This window comes from Passer domesticus, chromosome 1 (assembly GCF_036417665.1).
Source record: "Passer domesticus isolate bPasDom1 chromosome 1, bPasDom1.hap1, whole genome shotgun sequence".
Taxonomy (NCBI): domain Eukaryota; kingdom Metazoa; phylum Chordata; class Aves; order Passeriformes; family Passeridae; genus Passer; species Passer domesticus.
The window spans coordinates 69,710,785-69,726,473 of record NC_087474.1 but is presented as its reverse complement, the minus strand read 5'-3'; the positions used below and the strand labels follow the sequence as shown (position 1 = coordinate 69,726,473).

The window sequence follows — 15,689 nt, the reverse complement described above, 5'->3', positions numbered from 1 at the left end:
TGCTGAAATTACTCCTGCTGGTGGAACTTACTGCCTCTGGGGTTTCTTTGAGATTATTGGGCACTACTGAGACAGCCAGCAGGCCCTTCTTATACAGAAAATCACCTTGAAATATTGGAGATCTTGTGATTGTTTCAGTTGTCTGCTTTATTTAAAAACCTCTGCTGTGTGTCAAAACTAAAGGAATTTTTTTTCTCCTCAACACACAGATAGTTCCTGGCAATTGTGAGCAGGACATAAACCCATTAAAAAACCCAATTAGTTCTTAACCAATGTTTATACAATAGCTCAATACAAATCATGTTTAAACATTAGCATAAAGAAAAACAGTGCTATTTTCTGTTTGACAAATTTGTGTGTGCTGTGGAAACCACAGGATTTGTGGGAGGACTAGAATGCCTTGGAGAAGAATCCAGCATTAACTGGCTATTGGTTACTGAGATGGTACACAAACCTCGGCGTCAGACTGGCTTTGTTTGTTGCTCCAGGAGTTGTGGGCTGCTGAATGTTTTCTTAAGGAACACTTTTCTCAGTTGCATGCTTGCCTAGAGGTGGTCTCCTCCACCACAAGCACCTTATTCTTGCCAGTCATCCCTTCAGGCTCAGTGTGCTGGTGTAAGCCGAAGCAAGAAAACATATCCACAGACCACAGCTTGCTGCATCTTATCAGCAGTGGCCAGCAAACAAGCTCAAATCAGCCCTAATTTGTAAAAAGCTCACCAAGCTAGGACTAGGCTCCTCAGGAGACAAGTTGCCTCTTCCACACTAGCTGAAATGATGAGATGCACCGGGGGCTGCTGTCCTGGATCGACTGAATGTGCTGATGCCCTGACACCCTTTGCAGACATCAGACATGTTTAGTACTTAGGGCGTGCCTCCATACTGCGCTGTTTATCCTGAGCTCCTGGAAACCATATGTCTGTGGTTCATGGGGCACTGAGCCTGGGCTAAGCAGCTATGTTGACAGTCAGGGTATATTTTATTGGGCTTAATGCAACCTTAATGTTGTCTGCTGTTTCCAGAATACTTTGTGTGGATGTGCCCATGATCAGAGGAGCTTAAAGTGACTTGGAATTTGTTCCTGTCCAGTTCAGACTGCATGACCTTTAAAGAGACTGTGAAGCAATATCCCTTCCTTTTTCCTCTGTGGCCCAAAGGCCAATCCAGGACAACGAGGTTTTGAAGGGACACAAGAAAAACAGAGCCAAAGTAAACACCAGCAAGGAAAGAGGAGCGGGGAGGAAGAAACAGAAATAGCAGTGGAAATCTGTCAGGTAGAGAGAAGGCCCTTTTTGACATACTCTATTTCTTATAACACTTAGCATACATTTAGTTAAACCAGTAAAAGAAAAAAGCCATTCTGACCCTGCGAGATGTCATGTTTGCATTTAGAGTATATTCCTGCTGGGAAGATTATATACAGCATTTAAACTAAAGCAAACTGGAATTGTTTTGTAGGAACTGTGTATTTCAACAAAGGCATTTTTTAAACTCTGGAGCATCTTCCTACTTGTTCTCAACTAGGTTTATGTATTAAAAAAAAAAAGGAAAAAGGCAGTGTGAACATGCTGTATGTTACAGAGTTGCCTAAATGACTGACCCTCCCTATTTGGCTGGCTACTTTCTGAGAGCATGTTAAACACATGCTCTGGTGCTGTTTGAAGGCCCCAAGAGAGGAAGAAACTGATGGAAAGCTCTCAGTTATGCTGAAGTGGGTGGCCAAAATGCTGGAATTAAACAGCTGCTATGAACCTGCTGAACTTTGTTGTTTATAAATTATTTTGCAAGCCATCTGGAACAAGAATACCACAGTTTACAAAAGCTGTAGCTGAGGTTTTCAGGTTGAGCAGCAAGTGTGAAATATTATTAAGTGATTATCAGATTTTAAAGGCTTTTCTGAGTGGCTTAAAGAGAGACTCTTAGGTTAGAGAGGTTTTAACTGAAACACATTGCTGGCTTTTCTTTCCTCATGGTGTGTTTATCTAAGTTACATTTTGGTCTCCCATTAAAGCCTTAACAATACCCAAGAATCCTACTGTGACTGAGTCAAGGAAAAATAGCCATTAGATAAGAGGTTGGTTTGCTTCATGAGTAGCAGGTTGTACTGCTGTCCCTGACAAAGTATTGCTCAGAAAATCTTCCTTGTAGGGCTGACATCAAATGTGAGATTATTTATGTTTCAGGTGGAATGAGGCTACCTCATACATCTGCCCATTTCCCAAATCTTGTTGAAGCAACCCAGTGACTCCTGTAAGTGGGACAAGGGCACAAGGACCATGCAACGAGGCCAGGCTGTAACTAGCAGCCTCCCTCTAGCTTGGCTTGCTCTGTCTTTTATGGACTGTCCCCTTGGTAGCAGAACAGCATCCATAGGTGCCACTGTAGCTGAACAAGTATGGTCTGAGGAGACTAGGCCTTGGGAGACCTTTGGGAATCACACTTTGGGAAGTGTGATGTTACTGTACCCAACTATGGCCTCCCCTGGATCTGTGAGACTGGGAATCCTTGAGCTTTCCAGTGGTCTGCTGTTCAAACAAGGGGGATTTTGGCTTCTTTTCTTAATGAGTTTCTCTTTATAAGTCTTAGGGCAAATGTGCTGTGAGAGTGACTCATATATTTACCCTGTGAGCAATGTACCTGAAATGGCTCAATGTGTAGGATGCTCAGCACGCACTGACTGGGCATAAAATGGGAAATGTCACAGGAAAGAGGCTGTAACCCACAAATCTCTGCTATTTCTGTGCTTTGTACATGGACCTGATGGTGTGCAGACACACACACGTACATGTGCTGACACACCATTTTTTGTTAAGTTTTTGTGCAGCTTAAGCTCTTTCTGGAAGATTGCTTCCAGTGAAGGCAGGGGGAACTGAAAGTCTCATAAGTATTGGTCAGATAGAAAGCATGGATTGACAACTGGAACAGATATTAGGAACAAAAATTATACAGTAAACTCACACAGTTGTTGTAGGAGCACCTTTCGCTTCTGTTGACTAGGTGGGAATCTTATGTGCTTGTTAATTTGAAGGAGGTGGCTATCACTGGAAAGCAGCAGTAAAGAAGGTTTTCTGGTCAATTGTTTTATGATGCTGAACAGGCAGCTTCCTAATATGACTATATTTCTCATTTTTTTGCATTATGTACAGGGAATTAAATATAACTTGCCTTGCCTTGGGCTGATCACTTGAAATGCAGTCTCAAAATATGATGCAGTTGCTTGTATTAATGGTATTTGTATTTTGTGTGTGTGACAATTTCAATATGGTCTTGTTGTAGCTTGAATATATTAACAGATTATGAAAGGGTTGCTAAAATATAGCTACTTTTTAGACTTGAGTTTCTGCTTTCTTCTGAAAATTCACATTTGTGTGCAGAGCTTTCTGTTATGTGTAAGGTGCTAGGGAGAAGATGGGAACCTTAAAACGAGAACTGTTAAAATCAGTGAAACCTGAGTTTCTGAGAGCAGATGCTGATTGACACATGAGTTCTGACTGCTATTTTGTCCTGTCACTTGTGGGTCTAGAAAACAGGTTTTATGTGTGGGTGTGGGTGTGTGTGTGTGTCTACTTTCTAGCCTCTGTGGCTATATATTTTTTCCCCAGATGGGTGTAATTTTCAAGTGTTCAGTGCTGTGAAACTCATTCTGCAGACTTCTGCTCCATTGGGACAACGGAGCTAAGTGGGTCTCCCTTGTGCATACCCTGCTGCTTATTTTCACAAAATCTGTAGAAACTTACTGGCTTTGAGACTCTGAGTCCTGTGTTTAATGTGTCTGAATTTAGTCAGCAGGTTCAAAAATTGCTGGAAACATGGGTGGACAGACTACCTGTGTCCATGTGTGCCCACAGGTAATGAACAGTTTCGCTTTGCATGTGTAGGAACACATGTACCAACTACTGCTCATGATTATTTTTTAACTCTGTGCAGCTGATGAAATTCCACCAGGTCTGAAAATTAAATCCCACTTTAAGAAAGATTTGATTTGCCTTTTTTTTCCCCCAGGCATGTTATTTATTTATTTTTCTTTCCTCTAATCCATCCCAATAAGTGGTGTAAGAGAAATGCTGACACACTCTTGCCTCTCCTATCACCAGTGGGTGCTACTCTAAAAGTGTCTAATGATTTTAATGAATTTTGTGGCTGAAAGTTAGACACTGAAGCTTATTTAAAAGCATTCAACAGTGAAAAAAGAATAGGCCTTTATTGATATCTAGTCAAAAGTGAAGACTTAGCTGTAATTATTTACAAATCAATTAATGGACCTTTCCTCTAACACCCTATCAGTCAAAGACTGGCTAAGAGCAGCAGAGAGCATTGATAAGAATACACCATGAAACAAAATCAATTGTTTTTTGTCATTCTGACAGAAGTGAGCTCTACACGTGGATTAACCCAGAATGCAACAGGAAAATGTCCACAGGCTGGAAGATAACCTAATTTTGTAAAATCAAGGTTGTCATAAGAATCTTTCATAATTGATGGTGAGATTAGAATTTATCTAGCAGCCTGGTGGTAAAAATCAAAACAGCTTCTAGTGCAGCATTGCAAACACTTCAAAGCTTGGTTGGCTTCCTCGGATCTGGAATCTGTCCTTAATGTCAGCTAATTTAAAGAAAGTCGATACAGGGCAGGAGCTTTGAGATCATACTTTTATGAATGAGGTCATATGTTTATGGTTGTAGTTGGCAGTTACAGTATGCAGTCCTTAGGAAGTATTGGTGCAAGTGTATTTCTGGTGCTGTAGGATAACTGCCAGTATTTTTTCTATTACCTTTTTGAAAGTTTTTTTAAAATTAATATGTTCTCATGTACAGAATTTTTGTTCATATTTTTTGTCTGAGTATGAATCTGTGATGGTGTTTGGATCCTAATCCTGGCTCTAGTATGATTCTGCAAAACAGCAACAAAAAAAAAAAACCTTTATATTTCCACAAAATTATCTTTTAAAAAAGTCTGAAATATTTAGAGCACTAAGATAGTATTGGGGTGATTTAATTAAATTACAAAGCTTAAGACTATCAGTTTTAGCAAATCTTCTTTGTGTGATCACACAATGTGAAATTCTCAAGAAATTTTCAGTCTTGTATCTAGATTTCTTTGGTTTGCACTCAGCTTAGTAGAGCAGTGCTCTGATTTCTGCCTCCAGCTGCGTGGTACATATTTTACGGCTTTATGATTAACATAACTTTATTCCACTCAAGCATTCCTCATCAGTGTGCGCCAGCTTCTTCTCCCCACAGTGGGCCTTCCCCAAGCTGCTTTTGGGAAATTCTAGGGAAAGACAACTCTATGCATATGCTGCTGCTTCTCTCTGTCCCTCCAACATGTTTGTTGCTCCCAGCTGTAATGTGCTTTTCTCCATTTCTGCAGGTTATTTTGCAAATCATCCAATAAACAAGAAGTAGTGCTTCTTGTTTATTCAGTTCAATTTTCAGCCTAAGATAATTCTGAAGATTGCACCTCCTCTGAGATTTATGTGACAACTCTTCCTCACCAGACAGTTCAAATAGGCACTGGTGAATACAAGGGCAGGAATACCTGAGAATCATTTAAATAAACAGCAGGCCAAGCCTTAAAGCAAAACCCCAAAAAAATATATTAATCAAAATGATTTATCAGTAATGTTTTGTGACCAAGACCAAAGGTCAGTGCAGTAACCTTTCAGTAATGCATCGTGCAGTCATGCAAAAGACCTGGTTTCTGTTCCCAGGCTTGGTCTGAACAAACTTTGTGGTTTGTTTAATCTCTACTGGGAGAAAGCTTTGCATTGCTCATTGATTTCAAGGGTGACCGTATGGATGGAAGTATGTGCCCTTTTGGTCCTGAAATGGGATGACAATCCTTGAGTGAACAAGTTTTTAGGGACTTTCAAGTACTAGAAATATGCAATGAATGTTGAAAGAAAGATATGGAGCTCTAGCATTTAAAACAGTTTAACATTGAAACCCTTGAGAAGGTAAAAATGTGTGTAGTGAGTCTGACAACTCTGTGCTCAACATACAGGATTCCCAAAGCATCCTGCAGTGCTCAGAGGTGCTTTGTGCCAATAGGGACGCTTAAGTTTCCAAGTTACTAAAAAGAAAGGAGTTTTCAGTGAATATGATAAATACACTTAAAGAAGAAAAGTTAGGGGAGCTGTTGTTGCCCTGGTAACCATGACTCTTTTAATTAGCGTGGCAGTGGTTTTTAGCTGCTGACCTCTTAATGTTTCCCTCTGCTCATTATTTCCAGTGATAATTTAAAAATTCTATTGTCTTTATTTCTTCTTTATTTCATATTTATATATCTTTGACAGTTTTGTCCCCAAAAACAATCAATGTTGTTCAAAGACAATCTTTTTCCCTTCTTTTCCACACATGTTCATCTCTCCTCAAGCAGGGCAGAGTAAAAGGGGCAGAAGGAGGGATCACTGAACTGAAGTTGACATCCTGGAATAAATTATTTCTAAAAAATAATTAATGTCTTGTTTGCCAGACACAGAACTCCTCATTAAACTTACTATACTTCTTATGTATCAAAATCACACAATGACGTAGACAAATAGTAACATGAGAAAAATAAAATGACTGTTGTTTCCAGCTCATTTGTCACAAACTACTTTTTCAATATCAAAAGAACTCTAGGTATGGTTTTTGACATATGTCATAACCTTGACATTGGTTTAGAAGTATGCTAGCCTTAGTTGGAATTGTGAGATGCTTTCTGTTCTTTCTACTTAGGAGTTAGCTAATGGTCATGACATGGCCATTTAAAAGCTTTTTACAATATTTCCTGAGCAAGCACCAATTGTTTCACAGGAAAATTTGACTTTGGGTGGAAAGAAGGTGAGTAGAGGAAAAGGAGATGAAAGTACAAAATTAGCTTCAAATCACTGCCTGCCAGCATCTTGAACTATATTTTTATCACTTGCCTTTGGAAGAGGAACAGTTGGAAATTGCACAGCATCAGTAATCTGCAGTGACTATTTTGTATACTAGAATTTTCCTTGGAGGTGTACACATTCTAGGTGATTTACTTCTTGCAGCTTAAAAACACGTTATTCTTCAAATGCATAATTCTCTTTTGCCTGTTGCCCTGTGGTAAATATTGTGGAAAAAAACCCCCTTGTGCCTCGGTAAAAAAAGTTCTTTTGAAGTAAGTTTTCAAGTCTTATATACTGCTCTTCTGTGATTTCTAAAACACTAATTAGGGGAAAGATGCTCTCACTGGCTACTTTAGATATTAGATGTAGGTGTTATTTCTTTTGTGGCAAAGGTAGGTCAGATTATCTAGCACCTTGTCCACTTTCATCTTGAAAACCTCCAGCAATGTGGACTCTGTCATGTCCCTGGAGAGGCTATGCCAGGGAATGATTCTTCTTGCTGTAAAAAACTGATTTCTTACATCCAGGAGCAAAACACTAGTAGCTGATGTCGAAATTGTGTTTTGTTTTGAGGAGAGGGGATTGTGAGAGCTTTGTGTGTGTAAGAGAGACAGAGAGGAATTTCAGTGGAAGTAGATAAACGTGTTTGAGCAAAGTTCTATTGAGGGTTTGTTTTGGTTTGGTTTGGGTTTTTTTTTGGGGGGTTGGTTATTGTTGGTAAAAATAAAAAATTTGAAGATCACTTCTAAATCTACCTTTGTTGTTTCAGAAATTGTTGGACTTAAAATGTTTTGCCTTGGTTTCACTCAATGTGAAATTAATCTTTAACTTTCAAGCCCCAAACTTTCAAGCATAGTTGGACGTCAAAAACATGTGTATATGGGGCATGTTATGATTTACCTTAAATCTGCATCCCTCTTATGCATCAAGCTAAGCAATCTAATAACATCACAGCACATAATGATAATGGCAGACCCAGATGACCAGATGGTTCTCTGTAACTCAAAGAAATACAGTTGGCATCTGCAAGAGAACAGTCTTCTTTTGTAATCATTATTCTCCCTGGCATTTCACCCAAATTATTAAGAGAGTTTAAAACTTTCAAACAAACTCTAAAAAGCTTCTCTGCCAACATCCATACTATTCCATATTTGTATCCAAATTTACAGATGAAGTCAACATTTGGGGGATTGGACAAGATGATCTCCAGAGATCCCTTTCAACCCTAACAATTCTGTGACTTTCTAATTTCTGTTTATTGCTGATGCAAAGGATACAGAATGTTTGGGTGCTGGGAATCCAGACGCTGGTATTGATCACTTTAATTTGCTGTTCATGCAGCAGGCCACCTTTTGACAGACTTCTGGTTTTGTAGATTTAGATCTGTGCTTTCTCAAACCGCTTGGTTTGTCAAGATCATTAAGCACTTATATAACTGATGGTAATTCACATTGCACTCTTTGGAGATAGAGCATCTTACTTCAACAGCCCAGGGAAGAAATATCCCTGGCAGCATGTCAGAAAATCAAAATATAAACTTGTATCTTAAATACCATACAATTGCAAACTGGTATTGAGTGATGGTAACACCTTATCTTTTCTAATAAATGAAGTAAAGAGGAAAAATATTGACTATTAGACAGTTTAAAAATAAAAAAGACTCACGTGATTAAGCATAGCTAGTATTTTGTGAAATTCTGTTTAACATATCAATATCAATATTTAAGAGCAAAGTCTAGTGTAAGAATAACTTCAACACAGAAGGAACCCATTTTTTCTCTATTAGAAAGTTCTTTAATAGTGTGTGCATTCTGTATAATGTTGCTGTTAGTGATAAAAAAAGTTTTCTTTACCTGAAATCCATTTGGACAATGTTAGCTCTAGGTCGTAACTTCATCTTGACTGCTCAGCTCAGCTCTGTAAGGGAGACATTAATATAGATTTGACAGATAGGAGCAGAGCATAGGTTTCTGAAAAAAAAGAACAAAAATACCCTGTGAGGAAAAATGAGAAGAGTAGAAACTGAAGACAAACTATAAAGTAACCAGGGAGTATGGAAAGTGAAGGAATAAAAAAAAGGTAAAAAATTATCTTGAAAAGTTCTGGTAAAATATACCACAGGCTGCCTGTCATTTGGGACCAGAGGAATGTTTGAGTAGCTTATAGATGGATTGATAGGCAATCTTATGAACTTTGATAACCCAAAAAGTGGAATTTAGTGAAGAAACTTAGAACAGATATTAATCTTTGAGTTCAGGAAAATGTTACAAGCTTAAAACAACTTAAGGATTACAGATCCACAAACTTGCTGAGATGTATATAAACTTCACAGACTTTGTATAGCAATCCTAATTGTGTATTTATTTTTGGCTTAAACTTTAGGGAGTAACCTCATCAAGTGAGGGTGGTGTGCTCTTACTGCTGCTCATCACAGCCTTGCAGGGGGGAAAAGGAGGCTGGCAGATCTCTGTGTGGTAAGTGCAGTGGTGGTATTTCTTATGTGGGATAATTCCATTTTGTTGCACTGTCAAAATATAAAAAGGCAAATGTGACAAAATTTATCTACAACTGTGTAATGTGTTTTCACCCCACAGGGCAGATGAGAACAGGTGAAAGGATGTGAATGTTAAAATAACAGGAGGAAGAGAGGAGCCAGCTAGTGCCCATAACTGTGGCTGTGGCTATAAAAACAAATTAGCGTGGCGTGAATTCATTGTAAATTCAGTGTTGGATACTGCCTCAGTGCATGTTTTTGACCTATGGTTAATCTGAAGTAGTGCAAGGTGGCTCCCATGTGCCAGAAATGCCCATCAGGGAAATTCCCAAGAGCACCTGCTGGGCTGTGAATTCGTGAGCTCCTCTGCTTTGTGCATGTGCCCTTATCATGGTAGAGAGAAAAATCAGCCTGGCATTTGAATACTGAGCATGAATTGAATGGGCAGATATTTATCAAATTATGTTTTACTACACCGCTCTGTGACTGCACAGTTTTGTGATTTTTTTTTTTTTAATTTGTGAATCAACACTAAATTCCAAATGCAAAATAGGCAATAAGGCTGTTGGTGTCTATTTGGCTGTCAAAAACTGGTTAGGCTAGCTAGCTTTGGTCTAGCTCTTATTTTGTGCCCAGAAGTAACTTTGTAGATGTAAATTAAAGCATGCAAATACCTGTTTGATCTGAGACTGCAGTAGGCAATTAGATATCTTTGGAAAAAATAGTCTGTAACTATTTCCTGGAGTAGAGGAATGAAAGAGAGGGGTTTAGAAAGTAAGCAGTCGATGTTTTATACTAGGGGACCACAGCAGTGCAAACCATTTTAGGCTCAATCCCTGCATTCAGAAAATTGATTCACATTGTAAACTCGGCCTGCACTGGGTTCATGATCAGAAGATCTCTTGTTTTATCCCTGGGCAAGTAGATCATGTTGCCTCACGATTTTCAGAGTTTTTTGTCCTTTCTGACAGCTTACCTAGGGATTCCTAAGGATGAATAAAAATACCACTGGTAGTGTGATCTTGTTACCTACAGCTAATTGAAAGGTCTTAAATACAATCATTGTAAGTTTTTGACAAATGTCATTATTGAAATATAAAGGCACAAAGGAATAAATTTTCAAAGCATTGCCTGGAGGATTGGCAATATTTCTTTCTTTGTAGTGAGAAGAGTAGTACATTTTAGACTTTGTCATGTATTTGAAAGAGCTCAGTAGATGAGATCTGAGGGCCTTTGAGTTGTTTTGGGAGGTCCAGGTTGAACTTTTAAAGCTGTGGATAACCCTCAAAGTCTGGCCTGCATATTCAGTTTCCCTGTCATTTCAAGGTGAGAAGAACATTTTTTTGCTTGCAGGCTTTTCATTAATGTTGAAGAGAAATCACGAGAACAATCAGCTCTCACGATGGTTTGAATTTCTTTTGGTAACAATTCATGTAAATAGGTGTGCATATGCAAGCTAGACATAGCTTTAGGGTGGCTGTTAAATTGCCAGTTGCATTAAAATTGGACAGCTCTGGCTTATGTGCAGCACTGTTAGTTGTAGCAGTAGCATTTAGAAATACCATTTTTTCTGGAAGTAAAGTGGGTTGACCGTGAGTTGGGATTTGGGGTGGGGGGGGACTTGTGGAAGTCATAGAAAACCAAAACTCCTTATTTCTTATGAACTGTTACCCTGTTACGCTGAGGGTTGCTCTTAGATTAATATCCAAACAACTAAGCAATGTCTCTTAGCAGTTGTATTAGCCTCCCTTTGAGGCAGGTGTGCCATGTAAGACTTTCAGATACAGAATCACAAACTGGCTTGGTTTGGAAGGCCCCTTAAAGATCATCTAGACTCTCCTGTCGTGATCAGGGGCACGTTTCACTAGACCAGGTTGTGTCCTTGAACACTTCCATGGATGGGGCATCCACAGCTTCTCTGGGCAACCTGTGCTAGTGCCTCACCACTCTCTGCATAAATGAGTTCTTCCTAATATCTAATCAAAACCTACTCTCTGCATCAGTGAGCTCTCTTGGTGTGCCCTTGACACCTCCTGATTGGGAGTGATGCTTGCTTCTGCCTCTTTTCATTTGGTTTAAAGCACAGCTACTGAAATGCAGGTCCTCTCTATTTGAGAAGACAGAAATGCAAAATAAGCTGAGCTCCATTTACCTGAACATAGGGGACCACAGTAAAGTAGAGAATATTTCTTCACCCGACACACCAAGTGCAAGAGATACTTGCAAATTGTTAAACAGATCAAGGGCTTCCCATGTGAGCACAGTGCTCACAGAACAAGGAGAAGGTGCTATTGGCATGAGGCAGTAAAAACCAATGTTGATTGCACACAATACATGTGTTTAAGCAGCACTCAGGGTCATTTGTCCCTGTTTGTCATGGTGATCTTTACAGTAAAGGGGTAAATTTCGTAGAATTTTAAGAAAATTTCCTGCTCACATTTATGCATTTAAGGTAGTGTGTGTGGAATTACATGGGCCAGTAATAAGCACCTAAGACCTAACGTGTGTATGGGAAACAGACCCAATAGAGCAGGCTGGGAGGGAAGTGGAGAATCAGTATTGTTCTTTGAGGGTTCTTAAAAGGTGTGGATAGGAGGATTTTAAGAAAATATGAGTCAAAAAAGGTGCTTTAGCTGTGCTTTCAAATGCAAAAGGTCTATGTACTTACCTGCTGGAAATCTGTGGCACAGAGACTCAGGGCAAAAGAGGTGTTGAAATCCTTGGGAATAAACAAATAAAAGACGGTCTAGGTGAGTGTAGTCCTGTGTTTAAATCAGAGGTTGTTTATTGCGAAGCTGTATCCTCAAAGCAGCTGTTCACAATAGCTGGTTGTACCAGTTCTACAAGATTTTCTGAAAGAAAAATCAAGATACCAAGCTTGCTGTTTGCTTGCCAAGGTTTATTTCACACAGAAGTCCTGCATCTTTGCACCCTGATTTGGGAGCCTTTTGCTCTTTCTCTCTTGGTCAGGAATAAATCCCATTCAAGCCCAAAATAAAGAGGAAAGATATCTTTCCTTCATTTTTCTTTTCCTTTCAGATGCTGGGAGTTAGGGGGAAGGGAGAAATGCTAGAAATGGAGAGATGTTAAGAGCAGGCTTTAGAGCACGTTAACTATAATCGTTCTTATACATTCATGCATCTCTATCCTTTTATTAGCAGCCCTCCATGAAACATGGAGATTAGCACTAGTCATGTGGAAGTGTTTAAAAATTCAAGCAGTGACAATAGGAAGTGTCAGACAGTAATGGAATAAGTATGACAAAATTACAAAGACAGCAGCTATTCATTAATAAATTAGAACCTCACAGGGTTTTTTTTTAAAACTGAAGGTGTCTAACTTGGAAATGATATCCTTCTGGATGCAACTTTATAATTTCCCTTTCACCCTGTTTGGTGGGGAAAAAAGCAATCCCTTTTTAATCATAGACCAGATCATGTGTTAATACTCCCCACTGCACATTCAGAAGTAAATTCAGTACGAAGAACTGCAGTCACAGCAACTTCCAAGGGACAGGTGGGGACCTGTGATGAGTAACCCTGGCCATGGAACTGTGAGGATGGGGTGAGGAAGAGGACGTACAGTAAGCCGGACTCACAGCACCTTTCTCACGCTCTCTGCTTACCCAGAACAGTAATGTCACACTTGTGATACCCAAAACATGACATAAGAAGGGATGTGTCACCACTGGGTAATTTGGTGATGTATCCAGGAGGTTTGGGGTGGATTCTCAGCCCAGCACCTCAGCGCACAGGGCTCTGCATGGGATTCCCTGGCACGGGGCTGTGACTCAGGGCTTGGCAGGGGACAGGCTCTCCTCCCCCTCCTTCTCAGGCCACTGCACACAGAACACCACCCAGATCTCTGCGTTTGTGTTTTCCATTTAAAAGCATTCAGGGCCACCCAGTGCTCTGAGTGAGCAGCTGTGGTGGTGGGTCTCACACTGGCCAGAATGCAACATGTTCTCAGTTACCCACATTAAATATGGGTGGCCATGGGTCTCTCGGGGAAATGCTTCCTTGCTATCTGGAGGTGGCACCTATTGTCTGCTCTTGGAGCTTTACCGCTTGAAATGCTTTTCTTCTGCTTCCTCTGTTGGCAGATTTGCGTGTGTTCAATGGTCTTGAGAAACCTCACATGGGAGAAAACCTTTTGAATCTGTTGCTCTGGTATAGAGGGACCAGTTTAATGAGAAACACTTCTCTTGAAAAGGATTTTACTAAATAAGGTCCCTTGTTCCTTTTTCCATTCCCTGCCCCTTTTGTTCCCTCCTCTTTCTCAGCTGAGGACTATAGGTGACTCTTGGAGGTAATATATATTTTCTGATTAGGCCTCTGAAGGCTAAGTCCCGTGTTCTCCCATACAAGAATGCCATTTCTTATTAATTTTTTTTTTTTTTATGAACTGAGCTTATTAACCTGCCTTTCACTTTGTGTAAACTGTAATTAAAATGTATGAAAAATTTGACTTGTGGTGTGCCCTTCTGGATCTGTTGTGGGGTCTGCCTTAACAGCATGTATTGAAAACACTGAAACATTGATTTTTTTTTTCTTTAATTTTTTTTAAGAAAGACTCAGGTCATTTCACAGAGGGCAAGCAGAGCCATTGAATGAGAAACCAAGGAATGCCTTCTACCCTGGGAAAGATTTGTGAAGCCATGGCAGCTACCTGTGGCAGGAAATGTAAAGAATGAGTTCAGATCACAGTCAGCTCTAGCAAAGTCCTCACATTTCTGATCGCCAAATAGCTATTTTATGCTTTAAATTTCTCCTCCCCTCCTTTCTGGAAAAATTGATGAAGAAGGTAGAGGGAAATTGCATCCTTTGTGACCTTAACTGAAACATTAATAGGGTAAAGTGAAAATTGTTCTGTGTAACCCATGAAGACAGATGTGGTGGTTGGCTGCTGGAATTTAGAAATCTGAGGTAGCCAACTTGTAAATGATAATTTGCCAGCAGTATTTGCAGGAGGATTTATTTATGTGGTGTGTTAGGTTTTGGTTTTGGTTTTCTGTGTGTTTGTTTTGTTGTTCTTTTGTTTGTTTGGGGTTATTTTGCAATTGTTTTCTTAATTTATTTTTAAATTTCAGGCTATCTTTCAGTTATGATATGATCTGCTATGACTCATCTTTTATTTTCTTGGTACTAATTTCTAGCCATTTTCTGTGAAGCAAAATACTGAAAGATTAATCTGTGTGTATTATATTGCTGAATCCTCTTCCAGTGCAAATAAGGAGTTGAGAGAATTCTTTTAAATACCACAATTTTTAAGCAAGCTTTATTGTTGATAGCTGTGTCTGTGATACAGACAGATCAAAATATGACAATTTTCATTCTTTAATTTAATTATTCAGAGGAGTGGTTGAGGTTTCCACCCCCTTTTTTTAACCTATCTGATTATCTCTGCTTCTTTCTCTTTACACTGCATTGCCCAGAGCCTGCTTTTTGTAACCCAGAGTTCGTATACTGAAAGGTCAGGCTTGGTGTATTTGCCATTGTAACCTCCCTATTTCCCTGCTTTTAATCTCCCCATCACTGAGGTTTTAACAGCAAGAATGATGTTTTGCTGATGAGAGAGTGGAAAAGGAGACATATATGATGTACAGACTCCAGAGTGGGCTGTCCAAAGATGCAAAGTGTGAACTTATTCACTCAGTGGGTCAGAGTTAGCAGAGGGCTGAGTGGGTTCTGATTTCTTGTCAGCATCTTCTGGTCTTTGCTCCACTCCATGGATGAGGGTGCCATGAAGCAATGCAAAGTTTAAAGGGAGAAGATGTCTGCCTTTTCCCTAGCTGACTGAATGTGGCCTTTCCTGATGCCTGTGTCTTTCCAGATGCAGCCAAACTGAGTCTGGTGAGTGGCTCTGGACCAGCCTGTTTCAGCTGAGCTGTGTCTTTGCACTCAAATAGCTTCTGGTATGTGCCTTAATTAATTTAACTGCGTAATGTGCACAAGGGAGCCTCCTCCTCTTTCCTTGGACAGTGGCTTGCTCAGTGGATTTCTCATTTAAAAGTCCCAGTTAGACTGATTCTTTTGATGCTATTCTCTCTCTTTCTCTTGTGCAGGGTAAGCCAGATTCATTATAAGGCAGCGTAGCTGGGCAATTTCTGAGCTGTGGGTAAATAGCAGGACCTTTGAGCCGAGCCATTCCAGATGACCTAGGATGAATTGGGCTGCATTCCTAGCGAGGGCGCCCCTTTTCCTAAACAGAAGAATAGCCACCTCTTAAGCACTCCCACTTATAACTTGGGGGCAGATGTTTTGCAGTGTTGGTTTTTGCTGGGTTGAAAATATAGCATAAGGTTAGCAAAATATTTAAACTGTAGCATAGTCA

At 39.8% G+C, this 15,689-nt stretch overlaps 1 long non-coding RNA gene across 11 annotated transcripts in view; it reads left to right on the top strand.

Annotated features, from left to right (window-relative positions):
- The window catches only part of LOC135302222 (uncharacterized), a 203,657-nt gene that overhangs the window by 170,064 nt on the left and 17,904 nt on the right, over positions 1–15,689 (top strand). For 8 of the 11 annotated variants that reach the window (XR_010363945.1, XR_010363926.1, XR_010363951.1 and 5 more), the window contains one exon: positions 9,245–9,336. This is a non-coding gene — a long non-coding RNA (uncharacterized LOC135302222). Of the gene's footprint in view, positions 1–9,244; positions 9,337–15,188; positions 15,271–15,689 lie in introns of all 11 variants that reach the window. The other 3 variants (XR_010363938.1, XR_010363929.1, XR_010363956.1) reach the window with 1 other exon arrangement.